The sequence below is a fragment of the Triticum urartu genome, chromosome 3A (genome assembly GCF_056163025.1).
Source record: "Triticum urartu cultivar PI428250 chromosome 3A, HENAU_Tu73, whole genome shotgun sequence".
In the NCBI taxonomy this organism is placed as follows: Eukaryota; Viridiplantae; Streptophyta; class Magnoliopsida; order Poales; family Poaceae; genus Triticum; species Triticum urartu.
In genome coordinates, this window is record NC_141875.1 from 264,331,819 (window position 1) to 264,349,744 (window position 17,926).

Sequence of the window (17,926 nt, forward strand, 5' to 3'; positions counted from 1 at the left end):
AGCTAGAAATCTGGACCTGGAAAAGCTACGTGAGGCTACCTATTCTACACAACTCCAAACAAGCTGAAACTTCACGAAGAATTTTTATGGAATATATGAAGAATATTGGATCAAATAAGTACCAAAGGGGGCCCGCCAGGTGGGCACAACCCACCTTGGCGCGCCAAGGAGCCCAGGTGCACCCTGGTGGGTTGTGCTCACCCAGGCCCACCTCCGGTGCCCATATTCTGGTATATAAGTCATGTTTACCTAGAAAAATAAGGAGAGGACTTTTGGGACGGGGCACCACCGTCTCGAGGTAGAACTTGGGCTGGAGCACTTTTGCCCTTCGGCGGAGCGATTCCACCGGGGGAAGTTCCCTCTCGGAGGGGGAAATCATCGTCCTCATCATCACCAACAACTCTCTCATATTGGGGAGGGCAATATCCATCAACATCTTCAACAACACCATCTCATCTCAAACCCTAGTTCATATCTTGTGTTCAATCTTGTTACCGGAACTATAGATTGGTGCTTGTGGGTGACTAGTAGTGTTGATTACATCTTGTAGTTGATTACTATATGGTTTATTTGGTGGAAGAATATATGTTCAGATCCAATATGCTATTTAATATCCCTATGATCTTGAGCATGATTATCATTTGTGATTAGTTACTTTTGTTCTTGAGGTCACGGGAGAAATCATGTTGCAAGTAATCATGTGAACTTGATATGTGTTCGATATTTTGATAGTATGTATGTTGTGATTCCCTTAGTGGTGTCATGTGAATGTCGACTACATGACACTTCACCATATTTGGGCCTAAGGGAATGCATTATGGAGTAGCAATTAGATGATGAGTTGCAAGAGTGACAGAAGCTAAAACCCCAGTTTATGCGCTATTCCGTAAGGGACCGATTGGATCCAAAAGTTTAATGTTATGGTTTGAATTTATTCTTAATAATTTTCTCGTAGTTGGGGATGCTTGCAGAGGGTTAATCATAAGTAGGAGGTTTGTTCAAGTAAGAACATGTAACACCCATGATGCGGCTATAACTCCCACGTGTCGGAGCATGACTTAGAGGCATAACCGCATAGTAGGCATGTCGCAAGAGTGGTAATCTTTACACATCCCATGTACTGAATAAGATAGAGATAACGAGTTGGCTTACAATCGCCACTTCACACAATACATAAATATAGCATTACATCATCTAGATACAATCAAGGTCCTACTATGGAAGCAAAATAAAGACAACCCCAAATGCATAGATCCCCGATCGCCCCAACTGGGTCCACTACTGATCGTCTGGAAAGGAAACATATTAACGTCCTGAATCCTCGTCGAACTCGCACTTGAGTTCGGTCACATCCCCTAGACTGGCGTCATCAGCACCTGCATCTGGTTTTGGAAGTAATCTGTGAGTCACGGGGACTCAGAAATCTCACACCCTCGCGATCAAGACTATTTAAGTTCATGGGTAGGAAAAGGTAGTGAGGTGGAGCTGCGGCAAACTCTAGCATATATGGTGGCTAACTTACACAAATGAGAGCGAGAAGAGAAGAAAAGCATGGTCGAGAAGCTATAAAGATCAAGAAGTGATCCTACAACTACTTACATTCAAGCATAACACGAGAACGTGTTCTCTTCCCGGACTCCGCCGAAAAGAGACCATCATGGTTACACACACTATTGATTCATTTTAATTAAGTTAATTGTCAGGTTTTCTACAACCGGATATTAAAAAATTCCCATCTGCCCATAATCGCGGGCACGACTTTCAAAAGTTCAAAACTCTGCAGGGGTGTCCCAACTTAGCCCATCACAAGCTCTCACGGTCAACGAAGGATATTCCTTCTCCCAGGACGGCCCGATCAGACTCGGAATCCCGGTTACAAGACATCTCGACAATGGTAAAACAAGACCAGCAAAACCACCCGGATGTGCCGACAAATCCCGATAGGAGCTGCACATATCTCGTTCTCAGGGAACACCAGATCGTCCAAACTTCCGGTAGGCCAACCCAGAGTTGCCCCTGGTGGCCACCGGCGGCTGACAAGTTGGACCAACACTCAGAGGAGCACTGGCCCGGGGGTTTAAAATAAAGATGACCCTTGAGTCTGTGGAACCCAAGGGAAAAGGCTTAGGTGGCAAATGGTAAAACCAAGGTTGGGCCTAGCTGGAGGAGTTTTATTCAAGGCGAACTATCAAGGGGTTCCCATTATAACCCAACCGCGTAAGGAACGCAAAATCAAGGAACATAACACCGGTATGACGGAAACTAGGGCGGCAAGATTGGAACAAAACACCAGGCAAAAGGGCGAGCCTTCCACCCTTTACCAAGTATGTAGTTGCATTAAAGTAAACAAGATATGTTACGGATATCCCAACAATAAACATGTTCCAACAAGGAACAAACTCCAATCTTCACCCGCAACTAGCAACGCTTTAAGAGGGGCTACGCAAAGCGGTAACATAGCCGAACAACGGTTTGCTAGGACAAGGTGGGTTAGAGATTTGACATGGAAATATGGGGGACATGATAAGGCAAGTGGTAGGTATCGCGGCATAGGCATAGCAATAGAGCGAGCAACTAGCAAGCAAAGATAGAAGTGATTTCGAGGGTATGGTCATCTTGCCTGCAAAGTTCTCCGAGTTGACGTAAGCTTGATCCTCGTAAGCATACTCAACGGGTTCCTCGATCATGAACTCGTCTCCCGACTCTACCCAAGGCAAGAACACAAGCAAAAGAAACCGCAATCAACCACGGTGGAATGCGCAAGCAACATGATGCAAAACATGGCATGATATGCGGGATGTAATATGCAATGCATATGTGTGCTCCAGAAGGAAAAGATTGAACCAGGCCTCAACTTGGCAAACCAAGTGTGCCGCTGGAAAGATGAGTTGATTTGGGTCGAAATCGATATAAAGATCACCGGAATCGGACACACAGTCGAGAGGATGGAGGGGGTTTGGATGGGTTTTGGGCCACTTTGGAGGGGTGTTGGGCTGCAACACACACGAGGCCTTTATGGTTCCCCGGTTAACCGTTGGAGTATCAGACAGACTCCAAATGGCACGAAACTTGACAGGCAGTGTACCGGTGGTATACCAAGGACTCTTGGCAAATCTCGGTCCAATCTGAGAACGTTTAACACCCGCACACGAAAAGAGGCAAAAGGGGGCGCCGGAGGACATAGGAGTGTCGGATTGCGAAATGGACAACGGGGAAAATGCTCGGATGCATGAGACGGACATGTATGCAAATGCGGTGCACATGATGACATGATATGAAATGCATGACATGGAAAAAATGCAAAACGAAGACAAAACCCAACCACGAGGGAATATCATAACTTAGAGCCGAAAATGGCAAGAGTTGGAATACAAATATGGCAAGTTACATACGGGGCGTTACAACACTCCGCCACTGACCAATTAAGAGGAGTACGACACTTTCTGCCATAGAGAATCTCGAATGGGGCCTTGGCCGAACTCGCTTGGAAGCTGTTGTTGTAGGAGAACTCGGCATATGGAAGACAATCTTCCCACTTCATACCGAAAGAAATGAAACAAGCCCTGAGCATATCTTCAAGAATTTGATTTACTCGCTCGACTTGGCCACTAGTTTGAGGATGAAAGACTGTGCTGAAGCGAATGTTTGTGCCCATGGCCTTCTGGAAGGAATCCCAGAACTTAGAAGTAAAGATGCTTCCACGATCTGAAGATATCAACTGTGGAATGCCGTGCAAGGAGACAATCCTGGAGGTATATAGCTCTACCAACTGAGTTGCTGTGATAGATTCTTTGATAGGAGGAAAATGAGCCACTTTAGTAAGCTTGTCGATGAAAACAAAGATAGCATCATTGCCACGCTTGGACTTGGGAAATCCAGTCACGAAGTCCATATCAATATGATCAAACTTCCATTCTGGAATGGCAACAGGTTGGAGGAGACCAGCTGGCCATTGGTGTTCTGCTTTCACTCTTCTGGAGACATCACATTCATTCACGAACTGAGCAATCTCTCGCTTCATTCGAGTCCACCAATACGACTGCTTGAAGTCATGGTACATCTTTGTACTTTCAGGATGAATAGATAGGAGTGAATTGTGAGCCTCGTTCATATTGAATTTATGGAGGTCACCTTTAGGAACCACAATTCGATCCTCGAAGAATAGAGTATCTTTGTCATCAGGGCGATAGCACTTATACTTGGGTTGGCTCTTGGCAATCCCATTCTTCACCTTCTTCACCATTGCATCAAGAAGTTGAGCCTCAAGAATCTAATCTTCCAAAGTAGGAGAGACTTGGAGGTTGGCAAGAAATCCTTGAGGAACAACTTGGAGATTAAGTTTGCGGAAAGCTTCACAAAGGTCCGGTTGGAAGGGCTTGAGAATGAAAATGTTGCAGTAAGCCTTCCTGCTCAAAGCGTCAACAATGACATTGGCCTTGCCTGGAGTATATTCAATACTCGGATTATACTCTTGAATCATTTCGACCCAACGAGTCTTCCTGGGGTTGAGGTTGGGCTGAGTGAAGATGTACTTGAGACTCTTATGATCAGTGAAGATGTCCACTTTCCTTCCCAACAAGAGATGTCTCCATGTTAAAAGAGCATGGACAAATGCCGCCAACTCGAGGTCACGAGTGGGGTAGTTCTTTTCGTTGGGCTTCAACTGGCGAGAGGTATATGCCACAACTTTCTTCTCTTGCATTAACACAACACCGAGACCTTGCAGGGAAGCATCACACAAAACCTCGAATGGTTTGGATTCATCAGGAGGAGTCAGAACTGGAGCTATGACTAACTTCTCTTTGAGGGTGTTGAAAGCGATGTCACATACAGGCGTCCAGACATACTTCACGTGCTTATAGAGGAGGTTGCAAAGAGGCTTTGCAATCTTAGAGAAATTCCCAATGAATCTTCGACAATAGCTTGCGAGCCCAAGAAAGCTGCGGTGCCGCTTCACATTCTGAGGCGGTTCCCAATTCATAATTGCAGACACCTTCTCAGCATTAACAGCTATGCCCTTGGCTGAGATGATATGCCCAAGGTAGAGAACCTCATCGAGCCAAAACTCGCACTTTGAAAACTTCGCATAGAACTGATGTTCTCTGAGTTTGTCCAGCACCAATCTCAAATGCTTGGCATGATCCTCCTTGTTCTTGGAAAAGACCAAAATATCATCGAGATACACCAAGACGAAATCATTTGTGTAGGGGTTGAAGATGAAGTTCATCATGTGAGAGAATGTTGGAGGAGCGTTGACAAGGCCGAAATACATGATAGTGTATTCATAGGAACCATAGCTTGTTCTGAATGTTGTCTTGGGGATATCCTATTCACGAATGTGAATCTGATGATAACCCATACTGAGATCAAGCTTGGAGAATACTTGAGCACCCTTGAGTTGTCCAAAAAATTCATTGATGTTGGGAAGTGGGTACTTGTTCTTTATGGTCTTCTTGTTCAATGGATGGTAGTCGACACAAAGTCGGTCCATACCATCTTTCTTCTTGACAAAAAGAACACCACAACCCCAAGGAGAAGAACTCGGTCGGATGAGACCCATACGCTCTTGTATATCGAATTGTTTCTTCAGCTCCTCCAACTCTTCTGGTCCAAGCTTGTAAGGATGTTTGCAAACAGGTTCCGTGCCAGGCTCAAGATAGATGACGAATTCAACTGGCCGATGAGGAGGCATTCCTGGAAGCTCTTCTGGAAAGACGTCTTGATATTCACAAACACTGGAATCTGAGAGATGGCATTCAACTCGCCCTTCTCATTGAGAGAAAACAGTCAAATGGTATCGTCCCGAGTGGCATAGATGATCACATCCTCAGATTAGTGTGTCAATTGTATCTGTCTGGCAGCACAATCAAGTTGAGCCTTGTGCTTAGAAAGCCAGTCCATGCCGAGAATGAGATCAATATCCAAGTTACCAAGAACAATTGGAGAGGACAGAAACTTATAGCCACCCATCTTGATAGAAACATCCGGAATCATGTAGCTTGCGTGCAAGCATTTACCCGGTGAGACAACTGCTAACGGACTAGGCAAATCTTGGAAAACCCACTCATGCTTAGATGCAAATGGTCTTGAGATGAAACTAAGTGATGCACCAGTGTCAAAAAGAACTTTTGCAGGAATATCATTAACAGGAAGATTACCCATGATCACTTCTGAAGAGTACTCTGCCTGAGCTGCGTTCATCATGTTGACCTTTGCAAACTTGGGATTATGCTTGACCACTGCATTGCTGACAGATCTCACAGGAGGAGGAGGTGGAAGGCGCCTCTGGTTGAAGCATTTGTTTGCATAGTGACCCTTCTGCTGACACTTGTTGCACGTAACCTCTGAGAGCGGACAGTGATAAGGAGCACTTGACCTTGGAGGACGAGATGAAGCTTTGTTCTGAAAGCCTGGGTTGGGTGGGTGGGAAGATCCATTGCCACCTTTGCTCTTCTGCTGATAAGGCTGACGGAATGGAGGAGGAGGAGGCAACCAGTACTTTTGCTGCTTAGCTGCCACTTGAGTTGAAGAAGAAGAAGGAGTTGCATCCCTGACTCTCTTCTTAGAAGCATCGAACTTGAGGTGAGCAGCCTCTTGCTTTAGTGCCATGTTGTAGAACTCATCATACGGTTTCGGCTCAAAAAGCACGAGAGCTAGGTGCAGATCTTCTCTGAGGCCACCCCTGAATTGATAAATCATGCTCTTCTCATCAGGGACGTCTTGTTTGGCGATGCGAGCGAGCCTCTGAAACATGATGTTGTATTGGTAAGCAGACATACTGCCTTGCTTCAGATTGCGGAACTCCTCACGCTTACTCTCAACAACACTTTGAGGAATGTGGTGAGCTTTGAAGTCTCGGCGGAAATCATCCCAGGTAATCACACGACCTCCTCTGGAATCTTTGTATTGTTGATACCACTCAGCAGCTTGGTCTTTGAGTTGGAACGAAGCAAACTTGACAAAGTCCTCAGGCCTGACGTTGCTACACTCAAAATGTTTGCAGATATCCACGAGCCAATCGTCAGCGTCTGTGGCCTCGACACAGTTACTGAAAGACTTCGGCTGGTTTGCGAGGAACTGGTTGAGGGTAGCAAACTGAACTTGATTGTTGCCATGGCCTTGATTTCCTTGGCTGCGCTCTTGCAAGAGTTGCATAAGCATCTGCGTGTTGGTGTTGGTGGCGGCCATCACAGCTTGCCATGCCTCCGGAGGTGGAGGTGGTGGTGGAGGTTCCTGATTCTGACGCGTTGGAGGAGCCATCCTGAAGAGGGTGACATCTGTTACCATCTTGAAAGACATATATTCGAGCTGAATCAAATGGATCAAAATTGCAACATATATTCTTAACATTCGAACAAGAATGAACGAATGGATTCCAAATTAAATGATCACACTTCCATAAATTGAGAAGCCACTTAGATAGATGTAGATGAATAAAACAACAAGGTACGGATATGAACAAATAATTGGTAAGGATTACCCAATCACAAACCAACTATCTGCGGAAAGAAATACTAGTGCTACATGAATTCCCACCTATGAAACTCCCGAAACTTTCTGGTTATGCAACCGGGTGTTGGGAATACAGGGGAAGCATAATATCTCACCCAAAACTAGCAAATCCTACATCCAGTTGTATCCATCCTTCAACACATAACCAAGAAATCTTCGGAAATCATTTACCTCAACCTTCGAAAAGCATCCGTTATGCAAGTTATGGCAATACTCCCGAACTCCCGCCCCAGTACTGGGTGGCGTCGAGGTTATCTCAGCAACAACTGCATAAAAGAGATTTTCGATGTCGGCGAACTTAGGTATTCTAGAACTGCAAGGATAAAATTGTGACGACAACACCTCGGAGCTCAACTCTCTGGGACACTGCCACAACCCCTAAATGTCAGGAGGCACCAAGAACAATGTTCTCGTCACAAAACCATCGGAACGATTCCAAGATACCCGCGTGATCCAAAAAAAAATTAGTGAAATTTGAGAAGAGAAGAGTCAAAACTCTACGTCAGGAAGCCTCACCAGAGCGCCGAAGGGACTGAGGAGTAAAAAGGATCCTACTCTTCGATATATATAATCCTAAAAGACTCAAAACATTTTTTTAGACTCAACAATGCCAACGATTTGATCAAGCAGGGGGCTCCTAAGTCGGGGATGGCTCTGATTACCAACTTGTAACACCCACGATGCGGCTATATCTCCCACATGTCGGAGCATGACTTAGAGGCATAACCGCATAGTAGGCATGTCGCAAGAGAGGTAATCTTTACACATCCCATGTACTGAATAAGATAGAGATAAAGAGTTGGCTTACAATTGCCACTTCACACATTACATAAATATAGCATTACATCATCTAGATACAATCAAGGTCCGACTACGGAACCAAAATAAAGACAACCCCAAATGCATAGATCCCCGATCACCCCAACTAGGCTCCACTACTAATTGTCTGGAAAGGAAACATAGTAACGTCGTGAATCCTCGTCGAACTCGCACTTGAGTTCGGTCGCATCCCCTGGACTGGCATCATCGGCACCTACATCTAGTTTTGGAATTAATCTGTGAGTCACGGGGACTCAGCAATCTCACACCCTCGCGATCAAGACTATTTAAGCTTATGGGTAGGAAAAGGTAGTGAGGTGGAGCTGCGGCAAGCACTAGCATATATTGTGGCTAACTTACGCAAATGAGAGCGAGAAGAGAAGCAAAGCACGGTCGAGAAGCTATAAAGATCAAGAAGTGATCCTACAACTACTTACGTTCAAGCATAACACGAGACCGTGTTCTCTTCCCGGACTACGCCGAAAAGAGACCATCACGGCTACACACGCTGTTGATTCATTTTAATTAAGTTAATTGTCAGGTTTTCTACAACCGCATATTAAAAAATTCCCATCTGCCCATAAATGCGGGCACGGCTTTCGAAAGTTCAAAACCCTGCAGGGGTGTCCCAACTTAGCCCATCACAAGCACTCACGGTCAACGAAGGATATGCATTCTCCCAGGACGGCCCGATCAGACTCGGAATCCCGGTTACAAGACATCTCGACAATGGTAAAACAAGACCAGCAAAGCCACCCGGATGTGCCGACAAATCCCTATAGGAGCTGCACATATCTCATTCTCAGGGCACACTGGATTGTCCAAACTTCTGGTAGGCCAACCCAGAGTTGCGCCTGGTGGCCACCGGCGGCTGACAAGTTGGACCAACACTCAGAGGAGCACTGGCCCGGGGGTTTAAAATAAAGATGACCCTTGAGTCCATGGAACCCAAGGGAAAAAGGCTTAGGTGGCAAATGGTAAAACCAAGGTTGAGCCTTGCTGGAGGAGTTTTATTCAAGGCGAACTGTCAAGGGGTTCCCATTATAACCCAACCGCGTAAGGAACACAAAATCAAGGAACATAACACCGGTATGAGGGAAACTAGGGCGGCAAGAGTGGAACAAAACACCAGGCAAAAGGCCGAGCCTTCCACCCTTTACCAAGTATATAGGTGCATTAAAGTAAACAAGATATGATAATGATATCCCAACAATAAACATGTTCCAACAAGGAACAAACTCCAATCTTCACCTGCAACTAGCAACACTATAAGAGGGGCTGAGCAAAGCGGCAACATAGCCAAACAACGGTTTGCTAGGACAAGGTGGGTTAGAGGTTTGACATGGCAATATGGGGGACATGATAAGGCAAGTGGTAGGTATCGCAGCATAGGCATAGAAATAGAGCGAGCAACTAGAAAGCAAAGATAGAAGTGATTTCAAGGGTATGGTCATCTTGACTACAAAGTTCTCCGAGTTGACGTAAGCTTGATCCTCATAAGCGTACTCAACGGGTTCCTTGATCACGAACTCGTCTCCCGGCTCTACCCAAGGCAAGAACACAAGCAAAAGAAACCATAATCAACCATGGTGCAATGCGCAAGCAACATGATGCAAAACATGGCATGATATGCGGGATGTAATATGCAATGCATATGTGTGCTCCAGAAGGAAAAGATTGAACCAGGCCTCAACTTGGCAAACCAAGTGTGCCGCTGGAAAGATGAGTTGATTTGGGTCGAAATCGATATAAAGATCACCGGAATCGGACACACAGTCGAGAGGATGGAGGGGGTTTGGATGGGTTTTGGGCCACTTTGGAGGGGTGTTGGGCTGCAACACACACGAGGCCTTTATGGTTCCCCGGTTAACCGTTGGAGTATCAGACAGACTCCAAATGGCACGAAACTTGACAGGCAGTGTACCGGTGGTATACCAAGGACGCTTGGCAAATCTCGGTCCAATCTGAGAACGTTTAACACCCGCACACGAAAAGAGGCAAAAGGGGGCGCCGGAGGACATAGGAGTGTCGGATTGCGAAATGGACAACGGGGAAAATGCTCGGATGCATGAGACGGACATGTATGCAAATGCGGTGCACATGATGACATGATATGAAATGCATGACATGGAAAAAATGCAAAACGAAGACAAAACCCAACCACGAGGGAATATCATAACTTAGAGCCGAAAATGGCAAGAGTTGGAATACAAATATGGCAAGTTACATACGGGGCGTTACAGAACAGCACCTAAGCACCGGTCGACCCACATATCAAATTATCAAAGTAACAAACAAAAATAAAACCAACATGGTGAAAGTGACTAGATGAAATTCCCGTGTACCCTCAGGAACGCTTTGCCTATTATAAGAGACTGTTTTGGCCTATCCTTTGCCTCAAAAGGATTGGGCTACCTTGTTGTACTTTTGTTACTACTATCGTTACTTGCTCGTTACTAATTATCTTGCTATCAAACTACTCTGGTACTTACAATTTTAGCACTTGCAGACATTACCTCGCTGAAAACCACTTGTCATTTCTTTCTGCTCCTCGTTGGGTTAGACACTCTTACTTATCGAAAAGAGCTACAATTGATCACATATACTTGTGGGTCATCAGTATGCGCAAATATGGTGGGTCTATCAAGATGTAATGGCAAGGATGGAAAAGTTTTATGATGGAATGGATACCCTCGTCACACTTAACCTTTCACGGAGTTGGGGGTAACCAACCTTGCTTCCAGTTGAAGATGGTTTCAAAGGATGGATGGCCGTTGTCAATGCGGAAACTCATGGTGGATGGAGTCGATGGAGAGATACACGTCGTCCGGTGGTTGATGAATATATAACCATCCCTACGTAGCTGAAACATCTTAGGAGACTCAAATCACAACTCAAACAACAACAAATGCAAAGGGAACCAAAATGGGTTAGGTTGTGGAAATCTATGGTGGTTATGCAGAAGTTATGGTGGATGGCCTTGGCAAAGATCATTGGTGCAAAGATGTCCAATACAAATAGTTTATGCCCCCTTTCCGCGATGGAGTTTTTAACCGTCGCCTAGTAAGTGTGTGCGATAGGGGCGTCCTTCCCACAGGACCCAGAAACAGTCGGGGATACGCCCTCTGGTCAAACACGCGGGGCAAAATGAGCTCATGTGCGATCGGGCGAGGCATCGGAGACAATTATAGGCCCAATCATTTCCGTTCAAATGTACATCCCACACAGTGAATCCCAGAAAAACATTTCCGTTCGTATGCATATCACACACATTTTTTATGTGGAAATGTTTGTGCAAGGTGGCCTAACGTGAATAGTTATCTAGCGGAAGCCGTGTGTGATTGTTAATTGATCCAACACGCCTACTTTCTAGAAACCATGTGGGTTGTTTGAGTTCATCACCCACAGTGTTGTCACAGAAAACGTCTATAATAGATAACCCCAATAAACAGAGTAATTGGCTTATTGTTGATAATCCATGTGGTAATCAAAATGACATTTCTTATAGAACACACCATATATTTCATATTCGTATAACTGCAACCAGGATTTCACAATCGAATTACATCAGATAGCTTTAGCACTTAGTTACACCATATAGGGATATAGCTAGCTACACCATTACACAACAGCACCAAGTTTCACATGCAACAGCGAAAACCTTTGGAAAGTAGCATCATACATGGTAAATAGACGGATGAATCTCGTCTAGGTAACTACAGAAGCGGAAGGCGAATATTGAGCCTTCAGTGATGCTGAATGTCCTTGAAACTTTAGGCCAGTGGATATGGATAATTGCCCGCCTAACCTTCATCCTCTTGAGGAAGACTTAAATAATGTACCGTGGGTGTTGAATGAATACCTTCCTCGCCTCTTGACCATACAGGTGGTTTGAGAGGTAATCATCCGTGAACTTCTTTGGAAGGTACTAAAAACAAAGATATGCATAAATCACTGTTATAAATTTTGAAATGGCACAAGGGGAAAAACAAGGTAAAAGAGTTAGTACCATCCTATAGTTCACTGATGTCTTCTTCATTGTGGAAACAAAGATATTGTTGTTATTCATCACAAGTTTCTTTATCCTAACAATCTTTCTGAGTTTCTTGACTTGACTGATATTCATGGACATCACATTTCCCCATATGCAAAATGGGTTGAACAGTGGGTCTAAGCCTCTGACAACAGAACCAACATGTGCAAGACCAAATTGTAAGAAAGCTAAATATTAGAATGATTCCTGCAACTGCACAATAATGTGCTATTAGCGAAAGGATCATGGATGAGAAAACCTCGATGTTAAACCATAGTGCCTCCCATTGTTTCCCTGCAACACATATAAGGAATATCTTGATCAGGTTAATTGGGAGTTACCATACTATCAATAGAATATGTTAATGAAAAATAAACAAATTGCAGATCCAACAGATTAAATCAAGACACATGGAAAAGCTAGTTAACCTAACCAAGCATGCTAAACAACTTGGAAATAGAGCAATTATATATGTTTCTAATGTATTGAGTACAACAAAATTCGATTTATTTCTCACATGCATAACAATACAATATTGTACCCACAACAAATGAAAATCAAATTGCAGAATCGAACCAAACAGTTAAATGGACAGCAGAACAAATGAACCAAAACAATTAACTAAGCACGACATTGCAGAATAGAACATATACTAGAAGATAAGACATTTAACAAAATCAAGAATGCTTGAGAACTACTACGAAGTGTAGAAATTGTTGGACCAAACTGTTAACTGAACATCACATTTTAGAATATCAGATTGCATATTGACATTATAGAGGACAAATCACTAGACGGCACTGGCGGTGGCACCGAGAAAACAGCACGAACTGTATTTTAAAGTAGACAACCGTGTAGCGGTGTCAATGGTGGCCTCGAAGATGAGGTGCTCCTCAAAGATCTGGCGGTCGGCACGCATGGCAGCCATCACAACCTCATCTTCACGTGCAGCCGTGATTTGCTTCTCCACTGCCAGATGCAACTGAGCTCCACACTATACTGCGTGCAAAATGGTTGTGGGCGGTGCTTAATTGGAGGATGGGGCAGTGCTTTGGGCAGAAGGTGTCGCACCGTCGGTCAGGGAATGTGGGATGGGGAAGGAGGAGGATGGTGTGGGTGGGGTATGGATTACCTGACTATATCAACAAGGCCACGCAGCAAGAAGAAGGGTCGCCGACAAGGAGGTGGCGCTGCAAGAAGAAGGGTGGCTGGCGAGGAGGCAGCGCTGGCAGTAAGCAGCAGTGAAGGTTTGAACTTGGAAAGCAAGGAGGAAAAGCGAAAATGTGGCTTTTGGTGGGGGGAGATAGTTATTTCTGTGGTGGCAGAAAAATTTCGCTCGGTGTTGCGAGAAAATTGCATGCAAGTGTGGATCAAGCGCGGGCGATGGACTCTAGCCGACGAAGCTTCTTGCATAAGCCAGACAAGACGGTGCGCCAAGATATTTTATATCGCATCCCACATGATTCTTGCTTGTAAAATGTTTGTGGTATACCTGATTTTTTCATTCTGTTTTGAAAGACAAAATGGTCTTACAGAGGGAAAGGATGGTGTTTGAATTGCTAGCACATTTATCTGTGGTGAACATGCAACTATATGAGTGCCGTGTTAAAATTTGGAATTATTCTGGGTTCATTTGGCCTTTTTATACATTAATTGGGTCTCTGGGAATTTAATGTGCATAATTCAAATTTGAACTACAAGCACATGCTGCAGTGCACCAAAGTTGGTTGAAAAATCACATGTGCATCCTTGGGTGAATTTCTAAGTCCCATGCAAGAAACGGGAATGAAATTCAAACATCTGGGCGACGTGGCTCCGCCGAAAACTTTGAGAAACTTGGTTTTAAAATCCTGTAAATCCAAAACTCGCCTGAAAATCATGAAACTTGGCATGGTGTCATGTCATGGCAATGACATGATGTAGTGAAAAAATTGGCCAAATTGGGACAAGTTTTGGTCTAAGCTTCTTGCAAACCGGAGCTTCTCTCAAGAGGGCTCATGGTTCCGAGAGGGAACATGTCACCATTGTGTGTGAAACGACATACGCTGCCTCCCCCCTTGATTTTTTCACAGAGGCAACATAGAACTATAAGAGTGTCGTGTTAAAATTTGGAAGTATTCAGGGTTCATTTGGCCTTTTTGTACATTAATTGAGTTTCTAGTCATTTAATGTGCATAATTGAAATTTGAACTACAAGCACATGTGATAACCCACAATTATAGGGGATCAATTGTAGCCCTTCTCGATAAGTAAGATTGTTGAACCCAGTGAGGAGCTAAAGGTACAACAAATATTCCCTCAAGTTCTATCGACCACCGATACAACTCTGCGCACGCTTAACGTTCGCTTTACCTAGGACAGGTATGAAACTAGAAGTACTTTGTAGGTGTTGTAGGATAGGTTTGCAAGATAATAAAGAGCATGTAAATAAAAATTAGGGGATATTTATATAAATAAAAAATTACGTTAATTTAACGAGTGTGGAAAAGTGGTGGTAGGAGTTGCGGAATTGTCCCTAAGAAATTGACTACGTTACTAGATTGATAGCAAGTTTTATGATGGGAGAGGCCACTGCTAGCATGTCATCCCTTACTTGGAATTCTATGCACCTACGATTGGAACTATTAGCATGCATCCACAACTACTAACGTTAATTAAGCTAAAACCCAACCATAACATTAAGATATATTGGTCCCCCTTCAATCTCGTATGCATCAATTTCCATGATAGGATGAAGCTTCTATCACCCTTGCCCTCCAATACATAGTCCTATCAACATACAACTAACCGTATGGTGTGATACACACGCGTGGTCATATGATGGGCACCAAAGGACAGCAACATAACCACAAGCAAATTAAACAAATCATAGCAATTCGCCAGTCACCGATAGGACAACAAAAGCCTACTCAGACATCATAGGATGGAAACACATCATTGGATAATGATATGAAGCATAAAGCACCATGTTCAAGTAGAGGGTACAACGGGTTGCGGGAGAGTGGAACGCTATAGATAGGTGGGAGTAGGTGATGGAGGTGTTTGTGAAGATGACGGAGTTGTTGGAGTAGATCAATGTCACACGATGATTGCCCCGGTGGCATTTCGGCGCCACCGAGAGAGAGGGGGAGAGAGCCCCCCTCCTTCTCCTTCTTCTTCTTCTTCTTCTTCTTCTTGTTCTTCTTTCTTGAACTCCCCCCTAGATGGGAGGAGGTTTTCCCCTCTGGTCCTTGAACTCCATGGTGATGGACGGGCGGGAGCCCCTCCGAGATTGGATCTCTCTCTGTGTGTTTCCTTATGTTTCTATGTTCCTAGATTCTGGCGTTTCACCGTTTCTTAAATTCCCGGAGATCCATAACTCTGATTGGGCTGAAATTTTAAGAGGATTTCTATCCGGATATTAGCTTTCTTGTGGCGAAAGAAGGGCACCAACCACCTTACGGGGTGGCCACAAGGGTCCAGGCCATGCCCTACCCACTGGGGGCGCCCCTGTGGCTTGTGGGCCACTCGGGTATCGTCTCGCGTTGATTCTTTTTCCCAAAAATCACATATTTTCCAAAAAAATCTTCGTAAGTTTTTATCACATTTGGACTTTGTTTAATATAGTTTTTCTATGAAACACAAACAGGAACTGGCACTGGGCACTGGATCAATATGTTAATCCCAGAAATAGTATAAAAAGTTTGCCAAAAGTATATGAAAGTTGTAGAATATTGGCATGAAACAATCAAAAATTATAGATACGGCGAAAACATATCAGCATCCCCAAGCTTAGTTCCTGCTCTTCCTCGGGTAGGTAAATGATAAAAAAGATAATTTTTTATGTGGAATGCTACCTAGCATAATCTTGATCATATAATCTAGTCATGGCATGAATAATAAGACACGACTGATTCAAAGCAAGAGTCCATCATATGACATTAAGACAATAATACTTCAAACATACTAATAAAGCAATCATGTCTTCTCAAAATAACATGGCCAAAGAAAGTTATCCCTACAAAATCATATAGTCTGGCTATGCTCCATCTTCATCACAAAATGTAGTTCATCATGCACAACCCCTATGACAAGCCAAGAAATTGTTTCATACTTTTAATGTTCTCAAGATTTTTCAACTTTCATGCAATACATGAGCGTGAGCCATGGATATAGCACTATAGGTGGAATCGAATATGATGGTGGAGGTCGTGTGGAGAAGACAAAAAGGAGAAAGTCTCACATTGACTCGGCTAATCAATGGGTTATGGAGAAGCCCATCAATTGATGTCAATGCGAGGAGTAGGGATTGCCATGCAACGGATGCACTAAGAGTTATAAGTGTATGAAAGCTCAAACTAAAAACTAAGTGGGTGTGCATCCAACTTGCTTGCTCATGAAGACCTTGGGCATTTGAGGAAGCCCATCATCGGAATATAAAAGACAAGTTCTATAATGAAAATTCCCACTAGTATATGAAAGTGATAACTCAAGAGACTCTCTATATGAAGACCATGGTGCTACTCTGAAGCACAAGTGTGGTAAAGGGATAGTAGCACTGTGCCTTCTTTTTTTTGTTTTTTTTGGGCCCTGTCTTTTTTTGGCCTCTTTTTATTTTTATTTTTTTATTATTTTTTTCGTCTGGTGTCTCATCCCGACTTGTGGGGGAATCATAGTCTCCATCATCCTTTCCTCACTGGGACAAAGCTCTAATAATGAGGATCATCACACTTTTCTCAATATTACAACTTGATATCTAGAACAACATGACTCTATATGAATGCCTCTGGCAGTGTACCAGGATGTGTAATGATCTAGCATAGCAAAGATATCAAAAACGGACATGTCATGAAAATATCATGCTAGCTATCTTATGATCATGAAAATCAATATGACAATGAATGCTCAAGTCATGTGTATGGTGATGATGGAAGTTGCATGGCAATATATCTCGGACTGGCTATGGAAATGCCATGATAGGTAGGTATGGTGGCTGTTTTCAGGAAGATATAAGGAGGCTTATGTGTGATAGAGCATATCATATCATGGGGTTTGGATGCACCGGCGAAGTTTGCACCAACTCTCGAGGCGAGAAAGGGCAATGCACGGTACCGAAGAGGCTAGAAATGATGGAAGGGTGAGAGTGCGTATAATCCATGGACTCAACATTAGTCATTAAGAAATCACATACTTATTGCAAAAGTTTATTACCCATCAAAACAAAGTACTAATACGAATTCTCCTAGGGGGATAGATTGGTAGGAAAAGACCATCGCTCGTCCCCGACCGCCACTCATAAGGAAGACAATCAAAAATAAATCATGCTCTGACTTCATCACATAACAGTTCACCATACGTGCATGCTTCAGGAATCACAAACCTTAACACAAGTATTTCTACCAATCCACAACTACTCACTAGCATGACTCTAGTATCACCATCTTTATATCGCAAAACTATTGCAAGGAATCAAACATATCATATTTAGTGATATACAAGTTTTATGTATGATTTTATGACTAACCATGTGAATGACCAATTCCTATCAACTCTCTAGATATAAGTGAAGCGTGAGAGTTTAAT